A 14,424-nucleotide genomic window follows, 5' to 3' on the forward strand; every position below is an offset into this window, starting at 1 on the left:
GCAATTAATCTTCCTTATTCCAAAAAATGTAAATGAGTCCAGATGCTGGCATTGACACTGACTAACGTGCGTCCCCATTAATAAACTCTCATCTTGGTATAAATCTGGCAACTCTCTAGCAGTAGAAAAGCATTTTCTGGTTTCCCTGACGAAATAGAAGCTACCATTACCACTACAACATAGGGCTGTCTGGTGCCATAATTTTCGCTCTGAGCCACACCAAAGCATTCTAGGCACTCTTAAATATTCTTTAGAACAACAAACAGGTGTGCAGTTTCAGATTTATTGGCCAACCTTCGTTGGCGCTGCGCACTCGCATTTAACATTGCGTAATCTGTTCACACATTGTAATGTACGACAACATACAATGGCCAGTCAGAAAGTAAAGTCCTGCTTTTTTTCCTCTTTCAATAAGTTGGCAATGTAGTAACCTTGAATCTGGCGCACTTCACAAGACCGTCTTTTGCAGCCCGCTCCAGTAACAGCGTCTTCTGTCATCAAATGGCAGCACTGTAGAAGTTGAAGGAATGGCCTACATTGACGTACGTATGAGGGGGCGTTCTGTGATTGAATTCCTTAACGCAGAAGGTGAAACTGCTCACTTGCATTCGTGAAAGACTGAAGAAAGCAAGTGGAGATGCTACGGTGGAAGTCAGCACCGTTAGATTATGACTTTTTCACTGTGGTGCCATAATTTTCGCTCTGACCCACACCAAAGCATTCTAGGCACTCTTAAATATTCTTTGGAACAAGAAAGAGGTGTGCAGTTTCAGATTTATTGGCCAACCTTTTTTCTCCTTTATGTTGTTTTAAATGTCTTCTGTTATATACTTAATGTCTTTCGGGTGATGAGAAGCGCCTGCGCTGCTGCCAGTCCGCCCCAGAGGGAATTGAAGTACAATAAAGGAAAAAAAAAGCGGAATGCCAGGCTGACGACTGCAGTGACTTCACCGAGCATCTGTGTGTCGACCAAATCCGCTGGGTAGCAACAGATGAGTTGTGTCGCCAGTTATCCATCGGCAAAGACAGTGTGCTGTCCATTATTGAAAAGATTGGCTAGTCCAAGGTTTGTGTACGTAGGGTATCGGAAAATGTTGTCGACTGATGCAACACAGAGCGCCTTCTCCACCTAAGTGATTTCCGTCGACATAAACATACACAGCCGCTCCCCTGCCGCCCTCCGGCGGTGGCATCAGTTTCACCCCATGATCCAAGGTGACCTTGTTCCTCTTCCTCAGCACACCCATCCCGAAACCAACACCACCCCCTATGTTGTCCATGCCACTGCCGACCTCCGTGAGCATATCGCTGTAGACATCGTTGACCCCACAGGTAGCGACCACCTCCCTGTCCTTCTTATCATAACGTATGCTCACTGTCTGCCTCTGGCTCCCCACCCTGCACCCCTCCCAAGGAAATCCATGACTACAGTCACGCCAACTGGGATGCTTACCGGGAATCTATCGCCACCCACATCGAAAGCCACCCTGTTACCTATCACCCTCCCGACGACATGACCCACGCCCCGTCCTTCCTTCAGAAGGCCATTACTGACGCCGTGGAGCCCCATGTTAGTACTAAACCCATCCATCCCCACCGTCTCTTTCTCTATGGGCTGTCCTCCTCCGCGAATACCGCCGCCTCTGTCACTACTTCCTGCGCACTCGTGACAGGGATACTCTCCACCCTCACTGGCAACTCCAGCGACACATTTGGAACCTGATTACAGCAAAGAAATGCTGCGATTGGCGCCAGATCTGTGCATCACTCAACACCACCCTCCATATAAACTCCTCCAAGTACTGGTCGACCTTCCTTCACCTTACTGGTTCCCATTTTGCTTCCCATTATTCCCTTCTCCGTAACAACCACCCCCTTTCCGACAACTCAGTATGGCCAACCACTTCGTGTCCCACCTTTATAAGGTCTTCGCCATTCCTGATGATCCCCACTTTGAATATTCCCTTTTCCCCACTGTCATGGAACGCGCCTATACCTCAGTCGCTCCACTCACTCCCAGTTTCCAGTACTTGGGGCAGTTACCCCCCCCCCCCCTCCAATCATAGCACTAGATATTAAACTTATCCTCCAGTCAAAACGCAACACGGCACCTGGTCATGACTGTGTCATCTACTGCCACCTCAAAGAATGCCCCTTCTCCCTCCTGACTGTCCTTGCCACTTTATATGACGTCATTATCTCCACTACCCATGTCGTCCTGTTCCTCAAACCCAATAAACCCCCTTCTGCCGCCTCTTTGTATCGTCCCATCTGCCTCACCTCTGTCTTCAGTAAGGTTTTCGAATCCACCCTCTCCCATCGTATCAATCACCACCTTAATCAACACCACCTCCTCCCCCTTACCTAGTGTGGCTTCCAAATGTCCTTCCCCACCAAAGACCAACTGCTTTACCTCATCCAACTTTTCTCTCTCTCCAACTTAACCCCCTTTGCTCTGCCATTTTTGTTTCCCTCAACCTCCAGAATGCTTATGATCACGTATGGCATCCCAGTCCCCTCTTTAAACTCCAAACCTAAGTCTTACCTTTCAATTTTGTCCATCTGATCACTTCCTTCCTCTCATGCCATCCTTCTTATGTCACCCTCCATGATACCAACTCCTGTATCTTCTGTCCCAACGCTGGCATCCACCAAGACTCCGTCCTCTCCTCTCCTCTATCCCCTATACACCACCGATATGCCCAAGCCACTTCCACCTGTACATCTCCCCCAATGTGCTGATGACACCGCCTTCCTGGTTCTCTATCATACCCTTCAGTGGTCCCAATGCATCCTCCCAACCCACCTTGACCAGTTCACCACTTGGTGCAACCACCAGTTCCTTCGTATCAATCCCTCCAAGACCAAGGCAATCATCATAGGCTGCACCACCTGCTCCTTCCGTCACCATGATTTCTACATAACCATTTATGGTTGTCCCATCCAACTCACCCCCACCCTGGCCTCAACCTCGACTGCCACCTTAGCTGAACCCCTCATCTCCTGACCATCCAGTAGAAAGCCCATACCAACCTCTGCCTCCCGAAATGCTTGTCCGGCTGGACATGACGATTGCATCCTTCTACCATCCTCCACACCTACAAATCGTTCGTCAGTCCTATCCTCTGTTATGACAGCGTTGCCTGGATTTCTGCCTCGTCCCTCCCCCCACTTTTATAAGGTCATCCAAATCCTTGAATACCATGTGCTCCCCTTGCCTTCTGTATCCACCTCCATGCCCCACACTGTTCCTGTATGACCTCATCCCCTCCCACACCTCCTTTTCTTTCAACATATCCACATCCTTTACACTGTCCACAGGCTTGATCCCCCCACCCCCTGGTGTCCTCCTTCCTCTCCACCCCACACCCGTTGCTGTGCCTCTAACGCTGTATCCCTCCCTCTCTCCATGTCCACACCCTCCATATCCTTCATCAGGGCCAGTTCCAGCAACTCCCCCTCCTGGATGATGAACTTCGCCATGATGTCTACCCCTCCTACCAACTGTAGCGTGGCCTTGTTCCCCCCTCCCCAGGACCCCCCTTTTCCCCTCCTCTCCTTGCCCCAGAGCAGTTTTCCTCCTTCCACCCACCCCCCTCCCTTAATCTCTGCACTCCCTCCTTGGCTGTTTTCCTCTCCCATCCTTACCTCCTCGGGCCCCTTCAGCGTGTCCACCACCTCGTCACCCCTTCTCTCCCCCTCTATAGCACCGCCCCTTCTCCCCTTTCTTTCCTTCTCCATCATATCCCTACCCTTGGCAGATCCTCCCAGTTTGATCTTGATCATTAGTGTGCTACATCAGTGTTCTGTACTGTGTCATTCTACAGTGATGTCGAGTGCTGTGGTTTCAACCTTGTGCCTGACTTGTATGTAGTGTTGCTGTCTGTGACTGTTCTGTGCCCGTTGCAACTTTTGTGCTCTGGCTGTATTTGCCTTGTGTTCTTTTAATCCTTACAGTGTGTTGTTTTTTGTGTAAAATACTTTTTTAGATTTTTATCTCCATTTTTACAGTCACCACCTTTTTGTATGCTGTCTTCCATAATGTTACCCCTTTTTATTACTGCATACTGCCATATTTTCTCCTTTATGTTGTTTTAAATGTCTTCTGTTATATACTTAATGTCTTTCGGCTGAAGAGCAGCGCCTGTGCTGCTGCCAGCCCACCCCAGATAGGGAACTGAAGTACAATAAAGGAAAAAAAGCGGAGTGCCAGGCTGACGACTGCAGTGACGTCACCGAACATCTGTTTGTCGACCAAATCCGCTGGGTAGCAACAGATGAGTTGTGTCGCCAGTTATCCATCGGCAAAGGCAGTGTGCTGGCCACTACTGAAAAGATTGGCTAGTCCAAGATTTGTGGACGTTGGGTATCGGAAAATGTTGATCGACTAGAATAAAGAGGCAAGGAAAACAATTTCATCCAATCAGACTTCCATCTGTTCAGCCTACTCAAAGAAGCTTGTTGGGGACATTTCTTTGATGATGCGGCCCTGGAAAAATTCCACGCACCAGTGTTTGAGGTATTAGGACGCTAACTCATAACGCACAGGTATACATGCTCTTGTTTCAAGTTGGAAAAAAACTGTGGACATAGAGGGTAATTATTTCGAAAAGCGGAAAATTAATAGTGAATGTTGTAGCTGTTATCGTCTGTATGTGGCACTTACAGTGGCGAGCGCCAAACTAGTATAAATTACTCTTGTAGTAACTCTTACTTATTATTCTGGAATACTTTAGTATACTACTTCTGTAGTGATATACTCTTTTAGTAACTGTTGGAGATCTCAATTTCTATTTACTTCTTTAGTTGTAACTAATGTATTAACGCCTTTTTGCTAAAGAAGTAAGCCATTTCTGCACGCTGCTGGCAAGTGCATTACGTTCCTTCCCGGAAAATTTCATTGTCGGCAGACATTATTGCATTACTTTTTGCGTAATTTATGTTCATCGCTGTAATTTCAGAAACGAGAAAGGATTATTAAACTGAATTATTAAAATTGGAAAATCTAACTGCTATTGTACTGATTAATGATAAGATTTGTGTATTATGAAAAGAAACGTGCGATTAATGGATGAATCTATTGTTAACCCCGCCATCTGCAGCTACTACCGTCCATTGTTGGTTGGAGACACGTATTAATCTCAGCGCCAGTTTGAGATACGAGCAAGCAGTAACATGGAGGTAGCCAAGCAACGTTCAAAAACATACAAAAAAATGAAAAAGAGCGGTTTGCTGAAATAATGATAAAGGACATAACTGCTATTGAATCGAAAAAGCACTATGTCAACATGCTAAAAAGGAAAAAAGATACTTGGGAAAAAATACACGTTGAATACAACGCAGAAGCTCTTACACAAAGATCACAAGAGCAGCTTAAAGTGATTTGGAAGGACCCGAAAGCGAAAGCAAAGAAAATGAAAGCTAAATGTAATCGAGATCAATTTCAAACTGGCGGTGGAGTAGGTGAGACGAAGATCGACGATATAAGCCAAATGGTTGTTGATATGGCCCGACAAGTTTTCGAGGGGATAGCTGGAGTTAACGACAATGACGCATCTGAAGATAAGCAACTTCGATGATGATAATTGCTCTTAAGATAGCAATAAAACTACTGAAGGCGGAACTTTATCCCATAGTCATGAATCTCGGCCAACATTCTCTGGTGGGAGCTTATCAGAAGATACGCCCAGCAAAATAGGGGGAAACATGCAGTTGTAGTGAAGAACCGAGAATTGTTGAAAAGAGCAGACGAGCTTCATTCCTTAAAAATGCGGTTAATACGAGAGGAATGCAATGCAAAAATGTTATTAATAGAAAGACAAAGAAAAATAATGGAAGAAGAGCATAACCTTAAAATGGAAATTATGAATAAGCTCAAGAACGTAATAGAGCGAACTTCAGGTTCGAGTTCTTCAGCCAAATGAGCTCGAGAAATTTGGGTTTTTGTGAATGAATAAGAAAATATTCATGTGTATAAAACATGTTTTATTTCCTTGATATTTTTTCAAATGGTTAATACTTTCTTGTTTCTTGTACAGCATAATATTTGTGTTTGTCATTTCAGCATCGGTATTAATTTTTGTTAATAACACATTATAATATTTATCTTAATTTGTAATATTATAAAAGAAGTCCTTTTTTAAAAATAATCGAAACATTGTATGACTTTGTTCACTCAATTAGGAAATAAAATGAGAATATTAGTCCCCTAGAGAAAAAAAAGAGAGAAAGTAAGAAAGAAAGAAAAAGAGAACGTAACTATAAAACTACACATACACGAAATGAATCACTTTTCACTGCAGTAGTGACAATCCGGTGGCATATTTATTCATTTAAGAAGAAAAAGTCCTTAACTACTAATGTTACCAGCAAACTAGGTACAATTTCAATTAAAGTAATTACGTATAATAGACCTACTGACAGCTTGGCCTGCTGCCTCTGCTTGTGGCTGAAATGCATATTGTTCGATGTCATTCACCTCCACAGCATCAGAGTGAAACACATCTTTAACTTCTATTCCAGTGTAGAACTGTAGCAGCCACAATAACATTCCCATATTTGTTTGGTTTAAATCGCATTGTTTTAGTGAGAATATGGAAACGTTTTTTCCAAACACTGAACGCTCGCTCTATTACACATCTGATAGCAACATGGGCTCTATTGTATCGCCGTTCGGCTCCTGTATGAGCTCGGAACACAGGTGTCATAAGATGTTTGAAGGGAGCATATCCACTATCTCCAACAAGCATCCCATCATATTGTCCATTTTCAAATTCTGCAGCAACACTACTATAGCACCAAATGCGTGCATCATGCGTGGAACTCGGCCAACGGCTTAGCACGTTCAAAATCTTCATGTTGGCGTCACAGATAATTTGTGTACGGATAGAAAAGAAATTCTTTCAGTTTCCGTATAGTTCTGCTTGTGTTCAAGAAGGACAAAGTATTTGGTGTATGTGCACAATCTATGGCACCTGTGATAATTGGGAATCCACTAGTTCAGTAGAATTCCCTTTTGGTCTTTAATGTGTTTTCTTGACTCTGTGGCATTTACACATACCGTGACTTTAAGGCAATTAAACTGTTTATCACACTATTAAAAGCTCTTCCAGCAGTTGTACGCTGGATATTAATGAGATCCCCTGCTACGATTTATAAGTACCTGTGCAGAAGATTCGCAGTCCACAAACAAGTTGCAGCCTGAGAGCAAAGCATGCACGGTTCCTGTCAGAATTATGCTGCAGTAACGGCTCCAGCATACCAAGCAGCAACTCAAAAGATTCCTTACGAAACCCAAACCGCTCTTTGAAATCACTGCCGCTATACATCACAAATGGGTCTCTGCTCTCGATTACAACCTTCATTCTTGGGATGCTAACCTCTTCCTCCATCTCCATATATTCTTCGTAGTCCAGGTAATCTATAGAATTCGATACTAAAACACAGAACTCAAAGATCGCACCTTACTCTCTTACTTACTCCTACTACTGCCTAGGAGCAAATTTTGGCCGTATTTCCTCCTTAAGTTACTAACGTAGTAGCGTACTCTTCAGTGGTGTTATCCACCAGAAATGGAGTAAATAAATTTACTTTGGAAGTAAATGAAAAATTTACTCCTGGAGTAATACTCTTTTAGTTCAGTACTGTCGACTGAAAGTCGCCGATTTCCTGCTCTCTTATGAACTTACTACTTTAGTTTCACTTACTCCTGGTTGATGCTCGCCACCCTTACTTTTGTTATAACATAAAAAACAAAAATGGGGTACATTGCTTTCTGACTGAACATCGTATGTCATTGAACTCTTTATGTACGAAATCACCTTACAGCAACCTTTTGGTGCTGCACTTTCCCTTATTTGCCACTATATGTGTAACACCTCTGTGAGGCACAAGTAGTTACTTTTTTAGTAAATTTATCAAAATGGACCCTTAGAAACTTCTGCAAAGTTCTGGTTACTCCTTTGATACTACTACCTAACTAGGGCATCAGTGAGGAAACGTATGTTTCAGCAATGGACCCGCCAGGTTAGCCGAGAGCGCTAATATACTGATTCCTGGACTCGGGTAGGCGCACCTGTCCCGGATCGAATCCGCCTGGCGGATTAACGACAAGGACTGGTGTGCCGGCCAGGTTGTATGTGGTTTTTAGGCGGTTTTCCACATCCCGATAGGTGAATACTGGGATGGTCCCCATGTCCCGCCTCAGTTACACGACTCGCAGACATTTGAAAACTTACGCACTATTTCATGGTTTACACTAGATGCAGACAGGTGCACTACTTCCGTCCCAGGGGGTCCAGTTTGGCGAGAGGAAGGACATCCGGCCACCCTCTGACACATACGTTGCCATATCGTAGTAACAGTGCCGACCATGCGCTGAAGTGGAACAAAGGCCCGCGAAAATGATGATGTTTCAGCAATGGGGGGAACACCTGTGCAGTGGCACGTAGCTGACACTGTCATCAGGTGCGAACTGTTTCCTGTTTGGCCACGGTATGTAGACACTTCGTGCTGTGACTGTCCCACGCATTATGACTGCCACGGTGTTTTTCCCTTATACGAAAGCAGAGGTGCTCTGGATTAGATTCTCGGCCGGGTCGGAGGTTTTCTTCACTCGGGATCTTGGTGTTGTGTTGTCCTCACGTTCGTATCGTCATAAATGAAATTAAAAAGAAAGAGAGGTGACAATGCGGAAATATTGGCAGCGGTCGAAGACAAATGAATATCTTCCAACTAGAGCCGATTTTCTCCGCTACTGGCAGCACAAGTAAAAAGGTGGACAAAGAGTAGTATTATCGTCAGTATACAGGGTACATCGTAAGTAATGGGATAAACGCAAGCAGTTGAAATTACGCGTTGCTAGAAGGAAAGAAGTCTGAGTAAACATAGGTCAGCAAACGAACCCTTTGTAGGTAACTGAGACTTTGTTGTTACCAGCCACCGCTGACTTTATTCTGTGGAAACATTACCATCTCAGTTAGGCAAAGTAACAATACTGTACAACATTCATAAAAGTTATTAGAGATACTTTGTTTGAAGTGCAGATGTTCTGAATGAACACGACAACAATTATATGGCCATACTCTTAGTTAAAGCAGGTGTTCAAAGTTTTGATGTGCCCGAACGCAGATTTGTACCACAGTGAGTTTCGAATCCTTTCAGACACACCTGAATCATTTCGAATTTCTTGATAAACACGACAAATCTCTATTCAAATTCTTCAACCATGTTAAACGTAGTGGCAGCAAACACAGAAATCCATGGGGTTCAGATTAGGTGATCTTGGAGTCCGCGATACAGACCCACCTCGACCAGTCCATCTTTGGCCATATCGGCTCGTTAGATGTCGTCTCACCATAGCTCAAAATAAGCCGGTACACCACCATGCATCTACCAAATCGTCCGGCGTTCCTCTAAGTAAACATCCACAAGCAATTATGTAAGATGATGCCGCAGCAACCGTAGGAAATTCCGTCCACTGAGTTTGTTTGGCAACGTGTACGACCCAATAATACGATTACCTAGTACCTGCAACAACACATTCAGTGAGAAATGGCGCTGATGCACCTGGGTTGGAGCCTAGATGACTCAAAATGTGAGAAATGTCATCAATTAAATACACCACAACGAAACAAGTGTGATCCCTGCTTCTTTTGTAAATAGACAGACCGCTAGTCTAGGACCAGAGTTCGTCTCACTAAGACACCGACCTCGTTGTATGTGGTACGGTTGCATTGCACTGCGATGCATTATTCTCCAAACATTGCTGTAGCTCATTCCAGGAATTTGTGTGGAAAGTGTACGTGTCGAGATTCCTGAAAGACGTTTGACTGTTTCCAACGCCACATCTTCAAGCACACATGTAATTCGTGCAGGCCTACTGCTCACGCAACGTGTGCAAAGCTTCCAGTTTCTCGGCAGCGTTGATGCACTCTTATAAAAGTTCGACTCCCGAAGCGATTGCGGGAAGGGCATGCATCTTGGTGGAAGTGCGCAGCCTCCCATGCATTGCCATTAGTCCTACCCTACATATAATGCATATCCGGATACTCCTCGTTACCACCAAACGTTGTCCAGCACAATTAACGCTCCACTAACAACTGACATGAGTGGCGCTATGACTGTGAATTGTGCTGTCGTATCCAATTTGTTTGCCGGCCGGGGTGGCCGAGCGGTTCTAGGCGCTACAGTCTGGAGCCGCGCGACCGCTACGGTCGCAGGTTCGAATCCTGCCTCGGGCATGGGTGTGTGTGATGTCCTTAGGTTAGTTAGGTTTAAATAGTTCTAAGTTCTAGAGGACTGATGACCTCAGAAGTTAAGTCCCATAGTGCTCAGAGCCATTTGAACCAATTCCAATATGTTTACAGCTCCACGTCTCCAAAAAGTAAACAAAGACCATATCACGGACTGGCATACGGTCTTTACACAGAATCACGTCAGTAATGGCTTATAACCTCGAAGTCGTAATTATCTCGCAAACGGTTCATTCGCAGACCTATGAAAACTGAGACTGTTTTCCCTTTAGTAGCATGTACTTTCAACCGTATGCATTCACGCCATTAATTATGACACGCCCTGTAGGTTAGCTTAACTTAAAACTATTGACTCCGATTCGGGTACGCTGTCGCAGCGTCGCAGTCCGATTATGTAAACTTCCGAGCGCTGCAGGTTGAGTCTTTGGGGGTCCCGCCAAGCGAAACTAAGGACACAGTTGACAGCCGCAGTTCAAAGACTGCTGCCCGCCAGGAAACTCTTTAAGCATTCTGCTGCAGACCTTTGCGTTTAGAAGATGCAGATGCCGAGGTGAACTAATTACTTACTTTACGCTATCAGGCCAAGAGGACCTCGCGCATCTACAAGGCTCCTCTTCCATTGGATTCTAGACGGTCCGGGCTAGAGGTATACACAAACAAATTTCTATAACGAAAGGACTCGACATTTTATGTTGTTGGGTAAATATACAATCGATAGAGCCACTCTCAGGCATGTGATCCTCACCATTTCATGAACAGCGCTGAGTCGTATGGCGCATGTGAGCGCATGCGCATAAATGTTTGCTGTGCAGCAGGCAGAAGTACTCCTGACAGTCAACATGTGGGTTCCATAGTGGAAGATGCAGTATGTGTTCCGCTTAGCAGAGTTAGAATCTGTAACACTCGTTCAGTGGCGTACAAGAAGGGAATGGACGTGGACCTTCCCACACATAAATCCATTAATCAGTGGGACAGAAGTCTTCGAGAAACGGTTAATTTTGATTTCAAATGCTTGAAGACATTTTAAAATGCATGTGAATGAAGAGCCCATGGAACATGTACACGAAGCATTCACTAGAAGCCCGCGTAAATCCATTAGACAAGCTAGTTGAGAATTAGCGTTGTGCTCTTACGTCTCCGGTTGCATGCTTACAACTCAAACTTTTGCATCACATTAAACATGTGATTTTGCTGTTGAAATGTTGCATCATATAGACGAAAACAACGAGTTCCTCAATGCAGTGCTGTTGAGTGATGATTCTATCTTCCACGTTTGAGCCAAATTTAACCGACATAACTGTCGAATATGGTAAAGTGAGCCTCCAGAAGAACTGATTGAGTACGAAACGGACAAGCCAGAATTTAATTTATGGCTAAGATTACATAAGCATGGTGTAATTGATCCAAATCCTTATGGAGTCTGCAGTGACAGGGCGTACCTATCTCGACGTGTTGGAGAACTGTGCAGTCCCACAAATGCCTCCCGACGTTATTTTCCAGCAGGCTGGTGTCCCACCCGCTGTCATGGGAATATCACCACATTTTTCGATGACACGTTTCCTGAATGTTCAGTCGGAATGGATTCCCTCATTGTCTGGCCCTCTCAATTTGCCGATCTGACTGCTAGATTTCAATGCATGAGGGTTTACCAAGGACATTGTAGGAATCTGGTAGATTTGAGACAGTGGATCTGTTGTAGCAAAGGCCATAACACCTGCCATGTTTATGAACATGTCGCAATATGTGGGATGCCGTTTAGATATCTGTCGAACTACTAACGGTGCCCACACTGAACTGTACCAACATGCATAAAATGTTTGAGCTCCTGTGTACAATCTTGGACAGTTAAAAGCTATAAAAATGTTTTTGTATACCTCTAGCCATGATACCCTGTGTTTTCTGCTTACTGGTCTTCTTTCGCAGGGAATAAAAATCCATGGTTTTCAAACGCCATTGGTGATTATCCATCCGAGAGCCATGTCCCGCGTATACAATCCGTTTCACTCTCATCCAGCCTATAATATTTGGGTTGCTGTAGGTCTCATCCATTCACAATTATGCCGCATCCTGCATTCCCCAGTGTTATCTTGCACTGGAGCATAGCCCTTCCCTAATATTTCCCGCTCGAAAACGTGAAGTTCCGCAACCATATAGCCATACGGGTCGGACATTGTTTTGTACAGCTGGAGCTCAGTTTGAGACTGTGTGATTTAAAAAGCTGACTCAGACTGAAGCACTATCGGTTTGCTGCTTGTATCCTCGCTTTGATTTCTGCCTCATACAGTGTGTCCCCTGTATAGCGTGCCACCAGATATTTTAAATTATGAATCCTATTGAACGGGTTCCGACTACCAGTGGCTGCAGTGTGTCTCCGGAATAGGCATGGGTCCTGCTCGTCACCAGGTACTCAGTCTTCGATTCGTTCACAAGGAGATCGATGTTACTCGCTGCCTTCTTCACGCCGTCGCTCATCTGCATCAGTTATGCCTTAGATCGCGACAACTTCGCCATGTCGCGATGTACGCTGTTCTCACCTTCTACATCGATCCTTTCGAAATTCCTGTGGAAAGCGTCCCTCATTATCACTTCGGCCGTCGGGTTGAACAATATCACTAACACGCCATCTCTTGTCTCAAGCATGTGTTGACATTCAAGCTCTCCGTGATTTGGTCCCCGAGCTTCACTTTGCCTTTTGAATCAGTGATACAAACTCTAACTGGGCTGACGAGTTTCTGGGATATTGAAAACTCGATTAGGCAATTCAGCAGGTCTTCGGCAAACACCCACATCTTCTCAGTGAGCTGTCGTAGGACATAAAATAATATTGTGTACAGACGAATGGCTCTTTCTGAAATCACCCTGATCTGCACCAATCACTGCTGCGAACGGCTGGAGTCTATCCAGTATACGGTTGGACAAGACACTACTACAGCTGGAAAAAGTAATACTGATTACCTTCTGCGTTACAACAGGACTAATCATGTAACTTTTATCTTAATGAGACGAATACAAATTTGTAAGTCAGTACTGCTTCATTATCGCCTAATTTTTTGTTATATTTCGTGTTGTTTCAGGTAAGCCATCCATGGATGACCAATACTGGCAACCTACTACATCAACCAGCAATGACTGCATTGCTCTGCAGATCGGTGGATAACCTAGAGACATCGATGCAGTCAATGTAAGTAATACGTTTTACTGGTGAAAGTAGTTGCTTCATGGTAGGAACTGCAGCTTAAAGAAGTATTCACGTTTAAGTATAGGCCTACCTTTGTCTGTCACAACCAAAGAAAATGCATTATCCATTAATAAAATCATTCAGTATGGCCTAAGTATCACAACAAGACAAAGCAGGACGCACAAACGTGTGGCATAAAGACCTGTATTAAAACCATGCAATTGACTGGGGTGTGAAAATACGAGCTCTTGACAAAATAGAGATGATCTGTTGTTCTGATTTTGTTGTTTAAGTTGTAGACTAAATAATCACAAATGAAATATTTGTAAGTGCGACATTTGTTGTAAAATATTGTATACTGAAGAGCCAAAGAAACTGGTACACTTGTGTAAATCGTGTAGGGTCCCCGCGAGCACGCAGTACTGCCACAACACGACGTCGTATGGACTCGACTAAAGTCTGAAGTGCTGCTGGAGGGAACTGACACCATGAATCCTGCAAGGCTGTGCATAAATCCGTAAGAGTACGAGGGGGTGGAGATCTCTTCTGAAGAGCACGTCGCAAGACATCCCAGATATGCTCAATAATGTTCGTGTCTGGGGAATTTGGTGGCCAGCGGAAGTGTTTAAACTCAGAAAAGTGTTCCCGGAGCCACTCTGTAGCAATTCTGGACTTTTGGGTTGTCACATTGTCCTGCTTGAATCGTCCAAGCCCGTCGGAATGCACAGTGGATATGAATGGATGTAGGTGATCAGGCAGGATGCTTACGTACGTGTCGCCTGTCAGAGTCGTATCCAGACGTATCAGCGTTCCATATCACTCCAACTGCACACGCCCGTTTCCATACAGAGCTTCCACCAGCTTGAAAAATCCCCTGCTGACATGCAGGGCCCATGGATTCATGAGATTGTCTCCATACCCGTACATGTTCATCCGCCCGATACAACTTGAAACGAGACTCGTTCGTCCAGGCAACATGTTTCCAGTCATCAA

The 14,424-nt window shown here is 44.6% G+C and overlaps 1 protein-coding gene across 1 annotated transcript in view; it reads left to right on the forward strand.

Moving 5' to 3' along the window:
- Positions 1 to 14,424, forward strand: part of LOC126482284 (uncharacterized protein ZK1073.1) — a 564,828-nt gene that overhangs the window by 304,844 nt on the left and 245,560 nt on the right. The window lies entirely within an intron of this gene.

Source organism: Schistocerca serialis, chromosome 5, assembly GCF_023864345.2.
Source record: "Schistocerca serialis cubense isolate TAMUIC-IGC-003099 chromosome 5, iqSchSeri2.2, whole genome shotgun sequence".
NCBI classification, from domain to species: domain Eukaryota; kingdom Metazoa; phylum Arthropoda; class Insecta; order Orthoptera; family Acrididae; genus Schistocerca; species Schistocerca serialis.